This window comes from Euprymna scolopes, chromosome 35 (assembly GCF_053919585.1).
Source record: "Euprymna scolopes isolate OS-2025 chromosome 35, ASM5391958v1, whole genome shotgun sequence".
Lineage (NCBI taxonomy): Eukaryota > Metazoa > Mollusca > Cephalopoda > Sepiida > Sepiolidae > Euprymna > Euprymna scolopes.
In genome coordinates this window covers 19,033,698-19,051,197 of record NC_136516.1, presented here as the reverse complement: position 1 = coordinate 19,051,197, position 17,500 = coordinate 19,033,698, and positions in this window count along the sequence as shown.

Genomic DNA, 17,500 nt, shown 5'->3' with positions numbered 1-17,500 from the left:
TAAATTTTAAATCCAAACCTTTTACTTCAATTTTTCAGATTCATCTGCCTTACTTTTAATGCTAGGTTTATTTTTGGTGTCTTTTCAATTCAATAGAACTCCTCCTAAATTTGCTGATGAGGAGACCGTGTTTACCAAAAAAACTATGTATAATTGTTCTACGTGACTTCATGTATACCACAAATAAAAAGCACGGATTTCCGAAACGATCGTACAGATAATTGACTTTGTTGTTGTTCCTTCTTATGAAACTGATTTTTAATTTAATTAAAATTTGATTTTTAAATTAAAAATTTTTTTTTTTTAAATTTTTAAATTATAAATCACATTACTTAATATATATATACATATATATATATATATATATATATATATATATATATATATATATATATATATATATATATATATGTGTGTGTGTGTGTGTATAATTATTTACTGTAATAATTATTAAATACCTACAGACACTAATCTTTTATCCTTTCGGGAATCATCAGTGCAGGGTGCCACGATTACTGTCGGCCATGAGATTCGAAATCGGCAATGAAGCCATCTCTGACTCCATTAATAAGAAACAAATCGTCTCGGCCAAACGTAGAAAGCTAGAAATATCGTTTAAATTTAAACATTTATTTTTAAATGTTTTAATGTCCGTCCATAGTGATCTAATGATTATAAGATTACTTTCGTGAGGTTTTTAGGGGCCATGATTTCTTGAACCGTATGCGAAAGAAACCACAGTATCAACATCGACTATCTGTTCGTTGTAAGAATTTATGTGGTTGTCGCTGTGTAGTTCTACAATGAGTCAACTGTGTCGAAAAATTCCTTATCTGATGTTGCCGGGCATTTCACTTGTACTTGGTTGTTGGGGCCTATGTTTTGTTAAACCGACATATAAGAAATCTCTGAATCACATTTTCACTAAATACGTGTGTAGACTGTTTTGCAATTTCTTTAGGATCAGTTGCTTGTTCAATGGACGTTCAAAAACAGCAACATAATGTACATTTTCGAGTCTTATAAAATTCTTTGCACTTAACGAAAAAAAAAAGAACTTTACATGCAGAGTTTGCACCTTGTAGATAATATTACAGAACAAGAGATTATTTAGTTCCCATGGTCTTGAAATAAACAAAGAATTCTACAGAGTTGACAATAATGTACAAATTTGGAACCTGTGCCTCTAAAATGGGAAGGGGGGCTACCATGAGCGTGTCCGGCCGTTTAACTGATGATGCAATAACGTCTACAAAAATAATCAGCTTATTACATAATATATTATATACGACCGGAAATTAATTTCAAGTATTAAATAACGAACGACACGCTATATTTTACGTCTAGAATCTTTTGCCAAATTTGATCAAAATTCATTATGTGCTTTTTATTTTAATAAAATGTACCAAACTTTAAGCTCAAGACGTCTTAAGAAGAAATTGGAATGATGAAGTTAATGATTATTTCTGTAAACCGTCGATTATTAAGAATTTTAACAACGCACACACTCTCTCTCTCTCTCTCTCTCTCTCTCTCTCTCTCTCTCTCTATATATATATATATATATATATATATATATATATATATATAATTATTTCCACAGGCAAACAACGTCACAGCTCACAAGACAGCCAAACAAACCGGAAGCCCAGGACTCGAATTTCGCCCTCATTTGGGCTAACCAGTTGAACACATCCGCATTCGGGATTCGAAACCCGTGTCTCTTTTGAGACATTGGTTTTGGGTTGTCGTTGGTTGAATGACAACACCACTTGTTCGAGACTCAGTAGTTAATTTCATAGACGAAGTTAATTTCATAGACGAATTTTGCTTGATCTGTGTTAGTTAATATACTTTCTTGTGTGTGGCGCGGTTGCTCAAGTGGCAGAGTAATTGTCTCGCATTCAATAGACTCTGGTTTCCAATCCAGAGTCGGGATGTGTTCAACTGATGACCCCAGATTAAACTTCCGGTTTGTTAGCTGTTCTGGCTTCTGTGAGTTGTTGGGCTGTGGAAATAATTATACTATCTCTCACATTCTGAAAATTATATATATATATATATATATATATATATATATATATATATATATATATATATATATATAGTGTTATAATGGAATAATTCCAGAGGAAATCCGGGTATGAGAGCTCAATGTGGTAAACAGAGCAATAACACAAAAAATATAACACGGAAATTACATAATTGTCGATGCAATAATTTATTTCAACCTTATGGTATTTTCAAGCATCTAAACCAGACAATTACATTTTTGATACTTTTTTGTATATATATATATATATATATATATATATATATATATATATATATATATTGATAGATGTATTCTTTATAGGGATTTATAAAGATCTAAGAAGTTGATCACACGTGGTGAAGCATAAATATACCCTAAACTACTTGTTTCCAAATGTACTCTAAGCTAGATGTCGCCTTTCCCTATATACTAACCCAGTTACGTTTTATTCTTCTGATGAGAATTAATTTTCAAAATGCCTAAATATAATAAGCATTTATAGCCCTCTTCGTTCTTATTAAACTGACAAATAAATTCATGTATACGTATATTAATTTTATTTTCTATAATTTATGTCTACCTCCCACTTCGTCCCCCATTTCTCTCTCTATCTATTTTATTATTATATTTATTATCTCTCTCTCTCTCTCTCTCTCTCTCTCTCTCTCTCTCTCTCTCTCTCTATATATATATATATATATATATATATATATATATATATATGTGTGTGTGTGTGTATATATATATATCTATACATATATATACATATATATATATATATATGTGTGTGTGTGTGTATATATATATCTATACATATATATACATATATATATATATATATATATATATATATATATAACTACTTCATTTACTCACATGAAATTAATATACGAAAGTATAGATTTATGCGTAAACTTTAAGTATTTATTTCAACAGTGCTCAATACGTAGGTAGAGCTAGTTAGTAATTTATAAAATATATATGGCGATTAGGCTACACTGAATATTCCGCGTTTCATCCACTCTAGGACTCTTCAGGCTTATATATATATCATATATATTTTATAAATTACTTACTACTACTACTATATATATATATATATATATATATATATATATATATATATATATAGAGAGAGAGAGAGAGAGAGAGAGAGACAAAGACATAGTAAGAGAGAGAGAAAGAGAGAGACAAAGACAGAGTAAGAGAGAGAGAAAGAGAGAGAGAAAGAGAGAGAGAGAGAAAGAGAGAGAGAGAAAGAGAGAGAGAGAAAGAAAGATAGATAGAGAGAGAGAGAGAGAGAGAGAGAGAGAGAGAGAGAGAGAGAGAGAGAGAGAGAGAGAGAGAGTAAGTAAAATAAGAAAAGATAGCGGGATGTATAGATAGCGCGGAACGTGTTGAATGAGGTATTGGCTCGGTCTATCACTATTGAAACACTTGATGTAAACGCGCGTAATCGAATAGGACTTACATCTCGCGAGCACATGTACACCGGTACACGCCTGCACACACACATACACACACGGATATTGGATGGGGCTGATGTGAAAATGAACAGGTGTTTGTATCACTTGTGCATCACTGATTTGCACCAATGTGCATGTTGACATTTTCACTCCTTGCACACTCACATGCACACATGCTCGTCCGCAATGGTACACGTGTACGGGCCATTCACAAACATACACACAAGCACAGACACATACACATATGAATGTATAGATATAGAAAAATATTGTTTAATAGATTCTTGAAGAAGGAAAAGAGATTTATTATCAATATGTGTGTTGCTTATATACTTATATGCACGTTTCTTGCTAACAAGCAGCCATCAGCATGTCTTGAGTTGAACAAAGATCGAACCCACAATTACATTGTTTGGAGACAATGTACTTTTGGGTTCAATCCTTTCATAATTCAAACCATGCTGACGGCTGCAAATTAGAAAGGAACACATACTCATACTTTACTATATATATATATATATATATATATATATATATATATATATATATATATATATATATAACTACTTAATTTACTCACATAAAATTAATGTACGAAAGTATAAATTTATGCGTAAACATTAAGTATTTACTTCAAAAGTGCTCAATACGTAGGTAGAGCTAGTTAGTAAGCTATAATATATATATGGCGATTAAGATACACTGATAATTTCGCGTTTCATCCACTCTAGGACTCTTCAGGCTTATGCGCGAATTTTGTGGTTGTTTGTCGTTTTTAGAGTGGATGAAACGCGGAATATTCAGTGTAGCTTAATCGCTATATATATATATAGTATAACTTACTATATATATATATATATATATATATATATATATATATATATATATATATATATATATATATATATATATATATATATAATAGAAAACTTTTATTGAAAAGGTATTCAAATTAAAAAGAAATATTAAAAACCTGATAAAAAGTTATACAAAATGTTAGAAATTCGCTCAATATATGTTACCGTGACATAAGTTGACATGTATTCGGTTGTTTTCTAACAGTATTTTGTCTAGTTTATTATTTATAATACCTTTTCCCAAACGTACCCTCTCCGAGAGAGAGTCGGCTGCCATTTTGAATTTTCCAATACATCGGTAAACTCTGCATGTTTTTCGAGCTGAATAAACATGTTACACTGAATAAAAACACAAAAAATATATCCAGTTAGGTAGAAAAGTAACTTATCTTGCCTTTGATAACATTTATTTGTTCTATATTTGTTTTTTGACAACTTTTTCGAATCTATGTGTACAGTAATACAAACCCGGATCTTTCTATCGATCCAGTAAATATCTCACTGCTGATGCTATTCTCTATCTATATAAGAGCCAGGTACGTCCAAGGATGGAATACTGTTGCGACATCTGGGCAGGAGCTGCTAGAAAGGACTTGTCCTGCCTTGATAGAGTTCAAAATAGACTTCGTAGCCTCGTAGGAGATGTCCTTTTCTCCTCCTTGCAACCTCTATCTCACAGAAGAGATGTTGCGAGTTTGTCTCTGATGTATCGTTATTTTCATGGAAAGTGTTCGACTGAGTTTCAATCTATGGTCCCCCACGCCAAACTTTCACAAGAAACACTCGTCTAGCTGTAAACACTATCAATAGTTCCCCTCACTCTTTATCTGTGCCTAAACCTAAACGCAGATTCCATGAACAAAGCTTCTTTCTTAGAACTGCACGCCTGTGGAATTGTCTTCCGTTTTCCTGCTTTCCGGCTGACTACAATATGGTTGTGTTCAAGTCTAACGTAAATAAGTTCTTAATGAGCCGTTCCATATGAGTTATCAAATTTACCAAATTTTCATTACTAATGATTACTGTACACTCTTTAACCCTTATCCTTGAGTGGCCTCTTGGCCTTGATAATGCGGTGATGCCTATGTAAACCCCCCCCCCAAAAAAAACCCTGCTCTACCGTTTCAACAACTTCTTGAAGGCCCCATAAAATTCCTCTTGTTTGCGCATGTCAATGACCCTTGTTACAGCCTCTTTCATCTGCTCAGTTGTCTCATAACAAAAGGATCTAAGGTGTTCCTTGAACTTAGCGATTAATCAAAAGTCACTCGGAGCAACGTCAGGACTATAGAGATGGTGTTTATTTGCTCCCCCACTGAGCAAATTAGGCACAAGGCCGTTTTTAATGTGAGGTAAAAACCAGCTCCCCTAAAAGTAGGCAAAAAGGGGGCACTCTGGTTACCAAAAATAATAATTGTCCCAGTATAGAGGGTTTCCCCTCCATTGACTGGTGTCAAAAGGTCTGTGACAAGGATGGAGCACCATTTGGGACAAACTTCGTGCAAATCTACTGCATCTTCAGTCCCTGGCGAATAATTGTGTGTACAGTTCCCACACTGACATCAAACTGTGCACTTATTGTCTTTATAGACACAAGACGGTTCTTATCCATGAAATTCTTTATTTATACCAATCAACTCAGGTGTTATGATTTCAATACTCCTACCACATTTCTCATTTCACCTCACAGCTTCCCTGCTTTCTTTGAATCTCTTTTGCCACTCTAAAACTGATGCTCGATTCATTTATTATGGTCCAAAAGCAGTTTGAAGTATTCCATACGTTTCCGTGGCATTTTCCAAGTTTAAAACATAATTTTACTTCATATCGTTATTCTAAAGTGTTCTCACTCCAGATTGCATTTTTGAAATTCACCATCTATGACAATTAGGCTTTAGTACGGTGTATTGAGTTTCTGCTGTGGCTGTTCATTTAAACCTGAAATAATAAATTGGTCAGTCAGATTATAAATTAAAATAGTAAAATTAATAAATTAGATGATTTTTTCGATAAATTTGTGAACAATTCTTTTTACATTACAAATAATATCGTAAAAGTCATAAAATTACTTACTTTTTTGTCCTGTTTTTTCTTCTTTTCAATGATGTTTTTGATTTAAAGAAAGAAATTAATTTTCAATAATTAAAAAAAAATAATAAATTTCCGTTTAACCAATTTTCTTTGAAACAAGTCAATTATCGACCAAATTAAAAAAAGCTCCTCTCTGAAAACAACGGCATTTTTAGTACAAAATTACCTCCCTTGATTGTCGTTCTTCTATTTATTTATTTATTTATGTATTTTGGTCTTCTGTTCTTTTTATAACTCTGTACAAAATGCGTTAAAAGCATTTGAATATTTTTAAACATTTTATTTAAAATTGTCGTAGATTGTCGACTCTTAGTTTATTGTATTGCGGAGATTCATTTGGAAAAAAACCCAAAAAAGAAAACGAAACAAAACAAAACAAAACAAAAACAAAAACAACAACAAAAAATCATTATATTAAGAATACACATTCTGTGGCGTTTTCCAAATTTAAAGCATATTTTTACTGCATATCATTATTCTAAAGTATCCTCACTCCAGATTGCCTTTTTGAAATTCACCATCTGCGATAATCAGGCTTTAGTACGGTGTATTAAGTTTCTGCTGTAGCTGTTCATTTGAACCTGAAATCATAAAAATTGGTCAGTCATCTCATAAGATATATAGCAATAACATACTGACATTTCATGGGTCTACGACAATTTTAAATGCATTGTTAACTCACACTTCATTGTATTGCAGAGATTTATTTGAAAAAAAAAAAAACCAAAACAAAACACACACACACACACACACACACACACACACACACACACACACACACACACACACACACACACACACACACACACACACACACACACACCGTATCTTTATTATGATATAATATTTGAAAAAACAAAACAAAAAAAAACAAACAAAAAAAAAACACACACACACACACACCGTATCTTTATTATAATATATTTGAAAAAAAAAACAAAAACACACACACACACACACACACACACACACACACCGTATCTTCATTATAATATAATATTTGAAAAAAAAAAAAAAAACAAAAAAACAAAAAAAAAACAAACAAAACACACACACACACACACACACACACCGTATCTTTATTATGATATAATATTTGAAAAAACAAATAAAAAAAAAACAAACAAAACACACACACACACACACACCGTATCTTTATTATAATATAATATTTGAAAAAAAAAAAAACAAAAAAAAACACACACACACACCGTATCTTCATTATAATATAATATTTGGAAAAAAAACAAAACAAAAAAAAACAAACACACACACACACACACACACACACACACACACACACACACACACACACACACACACACACACACACACACACCGTATCTTCATTATAATAAGAATGCACATCTCTCACACGAATTGTTATTCGCAACAAGTAATGTAACGCGTCTATTTATTTATATTGATGAACTCTTGAAGAATACCAGTATTGCAAAGCGATCGATCATCGCTTGTCAGGTTATTCAACTTTTTAATAATTCAAGTGAAAAAATGTTGAGTTCTTTCGTACCTAACACCAAAAAATAATCTATATATAAAGTATTAGCGTTCATGTGTGTATAACTCTCCTACAGCCCACGTCACTGGACCGATCATGACCAAACCTGGCATGATGATCCTTCCCCACCTATGGGTGGTGTACACCATTTTCCAAAGTAAAGGTCAAAGGTCAAGATTATAGCCTATGTATATATATATTCTCTTACAGCCCACACCATCATTCGACCAATCATGACTAAACCTGACATGATAATGGTCTCCGACCTAGATATGGTGCACACCATTTGTCAAGGTCAAGGTAAAAGCTGAAGGTCGGGACTTTGCTGCACGCATATATATATATATATATATATATATATATATATATATATATATATATATATATATGTGTGTGTGTGTGTGAGCAAACAGTTAATAAAACATGTTAAAAACACTTTGGAAAAGAGTTTAAAACATATTTAATCTGAAAAGGAAACACTTGATAAGTGGATAGTCCTTAATCCGCGGAGTTTCGAAGAAATACCCCCCTTCTCATCAGAGGGTAGGAAATTAGCAAAATGAGGGATTATTTTATAAATATTAATTCTTTAATATTTATAATATACTTTAGTTTTACCATCGTGGATCATTTTGGTAAATTTAATTGTAATTTTTATTTAACATATATGTTTTTAACTATTTCAAAGTGTTTTTTTAACATGTTTTATTAACTATTTACTCTTATATATATATATATATATATATATATATATATATATATATATATATATATATAACGAAAGGGTAATATTTGGTTTATTTTTATTTATATATATTTTTTTACATTTTAACAATATGTATTTGGAAGTAAATTAATAAATGTTCCCAAAATTTCAGTTTATGGATATTTTAAACAATGCTAAGGGGCACGATACAGACACACACTCCTATTTAAAAATTGAAATATTTCAGCTTTGCATTGAATTATATCTGCACTCATTAAACGCGAATTAAGCAGGATTCCCTGAATTTCACCTTTTCCTTGAGCTTTTAGCTTCAAATTTTAGACAATCTCTCAATCAGCATCAAAATCATATAAAGGTTTTGAATAAAATTGTAATAAAACCAGACATACATAATCATGTTAACACGACGGTTTTCGTTAAATCACCAAAGTTAAGCAATATTGAGCCTGGTCAGTGCCAGATAGGTTACCGCTGTATGCAGGAGGACGTCGACACCTCCTTGCAAAAGCTGTAAAACCCTTACATCGTCATCTCCTCTAACGGATATATACATGCAACTGGGGATCACTTATGAATTTCATACATGCATGAAACTTCCTCCTTCGGAAGAAGCCGCTTCAAACCGCCTAGAAAGACAGACGATTCGGGACGGTCCGTAAAATTTAGTACCATTATATCTTGATTTTAATCCTGGTCAGAGGATATAAAAAAAATGATACAAAACTGTTGTGTTTGGGTAGTTAATTTCACCCATCCTTAGGCGGATATTATCCTAATGTCCTTGAAAATTCGTGGAGCTGTTTTAAATTACTTTTAAAATTGAACATAGCTGCGATCTTTCGAAATGATACGGGCCAAGGTGAAGGTGAACACTTTCGCGAACCTTTTTACATTTACAGGTGCGCGTCAGCGAGGCGTATTCAATGGCCGAAAATAAAACTGCCAGTTTTATAAGAGATACCCATTCTGACATTCATACAAGCACGCGCAGGCGAGTAAACGCGCGAAAAATACGTTCGATTTATTTATTTATTTATCTATTTATTTATTTATTTATTTTAAGCTTGGTTCAAATTATGACGTCATAACATGTTTCATCAAATTGAATAAATTTATTTCTTGATGAAATAGCTTTTTTATCTGTATAAATTAAACAGTATATTGTGTGTGTGTGTGTGTGTAAATATTTAACCAAAACTCTAAAACTACTGGTCACATAAAACTGAAATTGACAGGAAATAGTAATCATACACCAAGGATGGTTTATAACGAGTAAAATCTTTGTTTGGATGGATGAATAACGCGTACAGAAATATGTCGGCAAGTTGAAATGCAAAACGTTTATTTCAACTTGCTGACACATTTTTACTTCTTTCTGCGCATGCCCAAATTTAATTCATTTCTTCAAGTCGTTTAATTACCATCTTTCAATAGCTACATCGGTAGGAGATGCGAATGGAGTGATAAATAATTTGGTTTCGATTCTCACTGATGGCACATAAATCATTTATTAATCTTTTGAAATCGGTGCTATGTATCAGGTACAATATAATATTCAATAGAGAATTGACTCTATAGTAATATGCACTAAATCTGTATGAATTAAAATATATTTAAGCGTATTTTACGACCGGGAGAGGCCGGGTGCCCCTTGCTAGTAATTGAGTAAAGATACAGTTTTGTAATTATAGATGCAATTATGGAGAATGTCGCAATATAAAATTATATATATATATATATATATATATATATATATATATATATATATATATATATATATATATGTTTTTGTTAGCGATACTTTCTTGAATGAATTCAATTATTTATCCGAAAGTGCATTTTTACCTAAATGCGTGTTTGTGAATACTTTTCCCTTTGACCAATTTGCTACCCCCTAAATGGGGAGCAGCATATATATTATTTTTTGAAAATATAATTATCCACTGACACGTGTTTCGTCGTCTACAACTCATCAGAGTGGCTGAATCTAGCGAGATTCGAAATCGGCACCTCGTGATGAGAAGCCTCAACCTCTACCACACACACACACACACACACACACACACACACACACACACACACATATATATATATATAAATATATATATATATATATATATATATATATATATATATATATATATATAAAATAAAAATTACAATTAAATTTCCCAAAATGATCCAAGATGGTAAAATTAAAGTATATTATAAATATTAAAGAATTAATATTTATAAAATTATCTCAGCCAGATGTAAAAGCTCGATAAACCAAATAGAGCTTATAATATGAGTAAACAGTTAATAAAATATGTTAAAAAAACACTTTGAAATGAGTTAAAAACATATTTAATCTGAAAAGGAAAGACTAGATAAATGGATAGTCCTTAATCCGCGGAGTTTCGAAGAAATACTTTCCTTCTCATAAGAGGGTAGGAATTAGCAAAATGCGGGATCGGATTTTGCATGCAGAAGTATTTCATGAAACAACAAGTAAGTCAAATATCTTACTTGAAAACAAAAAAAGTGAAGCAGAGGGAATATGGTGAAGAAAAATGTGATTACACATGAATGGATAGTCAGGTGGAAGATAAAAAATCCAGTGACGGTAAAATCAAAATGTAAAACTTCAAGAAAGTTAAAAGAATTTTCATTTGTACAAGTAAAATCCAAGGAAATCCCGTAATTGGAAGAAGATGGTCCATAATAATCCAAAGGCAGAAATCCATGGAATAATTCACAAAAATGTGTACAAGGAAAAAAGAAAAGATTCCAATAATATTAATAAAAGAAAAATAGGATATGCTTTTCACTCTACTTTCAAGACATAAATATAAAAATATCAGGGAAGAGAAAGAGGAGAAAAAAAATGATGATAAAGTTAAATATAAAATAAAATAAAATAAAATAAAATATAGGGAAACAAAAGTCAAAATGACCCAGACAGGAAATGTTAAAGGCGCGAAAAAATATATAGGGCAAAATAATATAGGTCAACTGAAATGTACAGGTCATCACTTAAAAAATGTCAGCAAGAGTTGTTCAACGACACTTAATAGAAAATAAATAAATTAATAAATAAATAGAAAATAAAGACTAAATAAAGAATAAATATATAAAAAATAAAATATAAAATAAAAAAAAACTATATATAAAAAATAAATAAATAAAAATAAAAAAGTAAAATAAAAATTATTTAAGGGGAGATGATGGCCGGTATCTGCAAATTCAGGAAAAAGCAAGAAAAAAAGTAAGTAAATGGATATAGTAAAATATAAGTAAATATACGTACAAGATATGAAAGTGAGGGTAGATTGATATATTAGATAGATAGGAAAGTTTAAAGAATAAAGCAGAAAATGCCGATAAATAAACGGCCATGCAAAGAAGAGATAAAGAATTAAAAATAAAGGATTATTAAATTATAAAGTATTAAGAAGTATGTAGAAAAACGATAAAGTTACAGAATTTTTTTTATATCTATATAAAGGGTAAAAGTAATAACTATGTAATTTCAAAATTTCCATAATTAAATTTGGACTTAAATTACATTTCCCCTTAAATAATTTTTATTTATTTTTTTATTTTATATTTATTTATTTTTTATTGTATTTTATTTTATAGTTTATATTTTATTTTTTATTTATTTATTCTTTATTTATTATTTATTTTCTCTTTATTTATTTATTTTCTATTTAGTGTCGTTGAACAACTCTTGCTGACATTTTTTAAGTGATGACCTGTACATTTCAGTTGACCTATATTATTTTGCCCTATATATTTTTTCGCGCCTTTAACATTTCCTGTCTGGGTCATTTTGACTTTTGTTTCCCTTTATTTTATATTTAACTTTATCATCATTTTTTCCTTTTTTATGTTTTAAACTCATTTCAAAGTGTTTTTAACATATTTTATTAACTGTTTGCTTATATATATATATATATATATATATATATATATATATATATATATATATATATATATTTATATATTTATATATATAAATAAATATATATATATATATACATATTCGAACGTAAACACTTACATAAATATTTTGCTCTTTTGTATTGAGTACTATCTAACAACCTCGCTAAGTTCATTTATTTCTTACTTTGTGAATATCTCAAGTCTGGATATATATATATATATATATATATATATATATATATATATATATATATACATACATACAAAAGCGAGAGGTGTTCCAAAATTGATACCTCCTATTATTTATGCCGTCCGAATGGATTAGAGGAGATCGTAAATTCATTTGTTATGATGACTAAACTCATACATGTATGACCTGAAAGTTTCATCTATCTATTGTAGATATTGACCGTGTGAGATTCTACAAAAGCAACCCCTGCATGGATGGGCGTCAGAAGCAGAGATACATCTTTGAATTCTTTCATGCACAATACATTGAACCAATCAACATTCATCGGTACCTGTTGAACGTTTAGAAAGTCAATGCAGTTGATGTCAACAGAGCTAGGAGATGGATTCGTCGATTACAGAGTGGCGACAGAGACGTGAGGGACAAAGCGCACCCCGGACGTCCATTCACAGCCACTACCCATCGCTGGCACTAGTGCATTGAGACTGGTGTGACTATAAAACTAAATTCTGCGGTACAAAAGGTCGTTTGTTTTAATGGCACCACTCCCACCTACGTAGCACTTCAGCATTTTTTAATTAAAAAATAGGAGGCTTTACTTTTGGAACGATCCTCGTACATATAGTATATTTCTTTCTATCGCTAAATTTTTCATGTTTTTACAATCAACAATTATTTTATTTATGACAATCTGCTATATTTGTTTTTCTCGATCAGATGGCTTCACTTCAACTCACGATTGTTTTTTTAGAAAATAAATCATGGTTGCTATGTTGTTCTTTTTTCCGGCCATGTGCGTGTCTGTGTTAAATTGAGTCTACTCATGTCAAATGTTTTTATCTGTATATCTAGCCTAGGTGTTTAACAGTAGTTTGTGAACTGAATTTGTCCGAGGAAAGCGTTTGAAGATGATTGTTCACAAATGTTTTCATATTATAAGTTGTCTTAACCGGATTCTTCTTCCTCAAGTATCAGTTTTTTTTTTTGGAGATATCGATGATCATGGCTCTCCAATCTCATCTGCATTAAGTCTTTCTGATTAGATCTATAGCTGTGTTTCTAGTGACCCTGTTGAGACTGACAGTGAACTATGTTCGTTGCCTTCCTCTGCTCTTTAACTGTCTTGCATGGACGGTATTAAGTAGTAATCTGCTTACGCATGGCTTCCTCGTTTGTTTGCTGTGAGATTCGTAGAATTCTCCTGAAAAACCATATTCCCGTTATTTCCAAACGACGTTCAGACGCTTTAGTTCCTGTCCAACGTAAAGGAGAACTGACCATATATACGTCTTCAAGATTTTGATTTTTGTGTTTAGTTTTATGTTTCTGTTTTGTAAGATGCACTCCATTCTATGAAAGGCGATTTTTTTGCCATCGCGATTCTTTTCTTGATTTTAGTGTTACTCGTATCATCAATCTGTCCATGAGATTCGTAGAATTCTCCTTAAAAACCATATCTTCGCTGTTTGCAAACGACTTTTATCCGGTCAAGTGATCTTTTCAATAAATTTTCGCTAAGTTACCATTTTCCACTAAAGAACATGAAACAACAATAACAAATAAAAATCGGCTAGTCACCTGTTGAATTTGTCAGCCTAAATGCTTTTATAACACAACAGATTAAATTCAATAGAATAAAAACAATGGATATATGAGTTATACAGAAACATTTGTATTTAAATCGATCGAAGGAAATCTTCAGGCTGACAAGTACAAGGTCACTTCGATAATTTTCCAGACTTTTTTTCGTATGGGCACTTTTAATGATATTACACACATGAAACTCTAGTTCCCTTCGAAGTAATCTCCACCGGTTGCAATGCACTTGTTTTACCGTTCAAAAAATTCTGGAAGGCCCAATGAAAGTCTTTACGTGTAAGCGTGTCAACAATCCTTATAACAGCCTGTTATATATATATATATATATATATATATATATATATATATATATATATATATATATATATATATATAAACATTCAAATTTTTAACGTAACAGTAATCAAAAACTGCCCGAAGACGACTGAAGAAAATCAGTTTAAAGTACTTGAAAAAAAAAATAGATGGACGATAACGAATATAGAATTTTCTTACAAAAATTCGACTGAGGTATTAAAACGACCATACAAAAAATCGAGAAATTACAAAAAAGACGATTAAGCAGAAACACTCCGTGCTGTTAAACGATGTCTGTCTAAATGAAAGCATACTGGCTAACTACACATTATATATATATATATATATATATATATATATATATATATATATATATATATATGTATATATATATATATATATATACTCTTTAAATTATAAAATATATACTAATAATATATATAATCTTTTACTAATTGCCATTATTAATTAAGCACAATGAAAAGTCTTTAATACTTTCTGAGTATATATATAAAATAAATAAAATGAACATATATATTTTTGATTTGTAAGGTAAATTACTGAGATATATATATATATATATATATATGTATATATATATATATATATATATATATATATATATATATATATATATATATATATCTCCCAGCAACACTGAAGAGATGTGATACAGCGAAACGGTTTGTTTGTTGAATCACGCACATACACACATATTATTTTAATAATGGCAATAGCCCGACGAGTCGTTACGAGGATGGAACGAGTAAAAATCTGTGCAGCTTAATTGCAATATATATTTTTAAAACTTACTATATATATATATATATATATATATATATATATATATATATATATATATATATATATATATATATATATATATATATACATATATATATATATATAGATAGATAGATAGAGAGAGAGAGACAGAGAGAGAGAGAGTGAGAGAGAGAAAGAAAGAAAGAGGGAAGGTATGTATTTATTTTTGTTCGATATAGTTTTTGAATGAATTCAATTATTTATACGTAAGTGCATTTTTACTTAACCGCGAGTTGGTAATAATTTTCCCTTTTACCTATTTGGTACCCCACAATGAGCATGGAGCGGCATACATATTGTTTTTAAAATTATTTCCAACTCGCATTTAGGTAAAAATACTCTTTCGTATAAATAATTGAATTCATGCAAAAAGTATCGCGAACAAATAAATAACATCTACATAAAAAAAAAAAAAAATGGCGATATCCAGCAGTTGCGCGAGATGGGACTGTTGTAGGGGTTTAGGCTTCTTTCCATGGGTTCCCGATTTCGAATCTCGCTAGATTCAACCTCTCTCTTCAACATAGATAAGTTATATTATATATATAGTTAATCGCCGAGCAAAGCAGTTTTGCATCACTTAATGAAAGTCGATTACATGTATTTTTTTCCCTAAAAAATGTCTAAAGTGAAAAGCTTAAAGTTTATGGGCTTTTCAACCGAACATTAAATTAAAGGAAAGTTTACTTAATTAGTGTCTAATCTAAAATATTTCAATTTTCAATTGTAATTTCAATTGTGATCTTTATTGAAGTATAATAATTTGTCCAAAATTACTGAATGGTATTGGTATGCTGTGAAATAAAATAACCAAACTAACACAAAAACGCACGCACACACACACACACACACACACACACACACACACACACACACACACACACACACACACACACACACACACACAAACACGCGCGCACGCAAACATACACCCATCTTTCACACATATGTATATCTATATATCTATAGATCTCTCTTTCTCTCTCTCCCTCTCTCTCTCTCTCACTCACTCACTCACTCTCTCTCTCTCTCTCTCTCTATATATATATATATATATATATATATATATATATATATATATATATACGCCTGTGTGTGTGCAATTTGTGTGTACATATTTGTTGCTGAGTGCCATGGCATGCGCCAGTTTAAATTGAAGCGCACATTTTGGTTTGCATGTCGCGTTCGTTTACAGCAGCACGTCAGCCTTCGTTATCTGCTTTTCCCCATGCGCGCCATCATGCTAACTTTCCCCAACCGGAAAGGAAGCATAGGAAAATTCCACTTGTCGATTTGAAAACGAGGCAAGCTTTCAAATAATCATCCTTCCCCCTTAAAAAATAGAAATTCACATGTCAGAAATACACCATAGGAACACGTATAGAAATACACCATAGGAACACGTATAGAAATACGCAATAGAGAGACGCATAGAAATGCACTTTAGGATTCATATAGAAATAATAGACAGGAACACGTATAGAAATAAACCAAAGGAACATGTATAGAAATACACTATAAGAAAAACGTATAGAAATACACTAAAGGAACAGGTATAGAAATACACTACAGGAACAGATATAGAAATAAACTAAAGAAAAACGTATAGAAATACACTATAGAAAAACGTATAGAAATACACCATAGAGAGACATGTAGAAATGCACTTTAAGAACACATATAGAAATAATACACAGGAACACGAATAGAAATATACTATAGGAACACGTGTAGAAATACATTACAGAAACACGTGTAGAAATATATTACAGGAACACGTCTAAAAATACATTATAGGAACATGTATAAAAATACACAAAGGAACATGCATAGAAATATACTATAGGAACAGATATAAAAATACGCTATATAAACACGTATAGAATTACACTACGGGAACACGTGTAGAAATACATTAAAGGAACACATATAGATATACATTACATGAACATGTATAGACAGACATT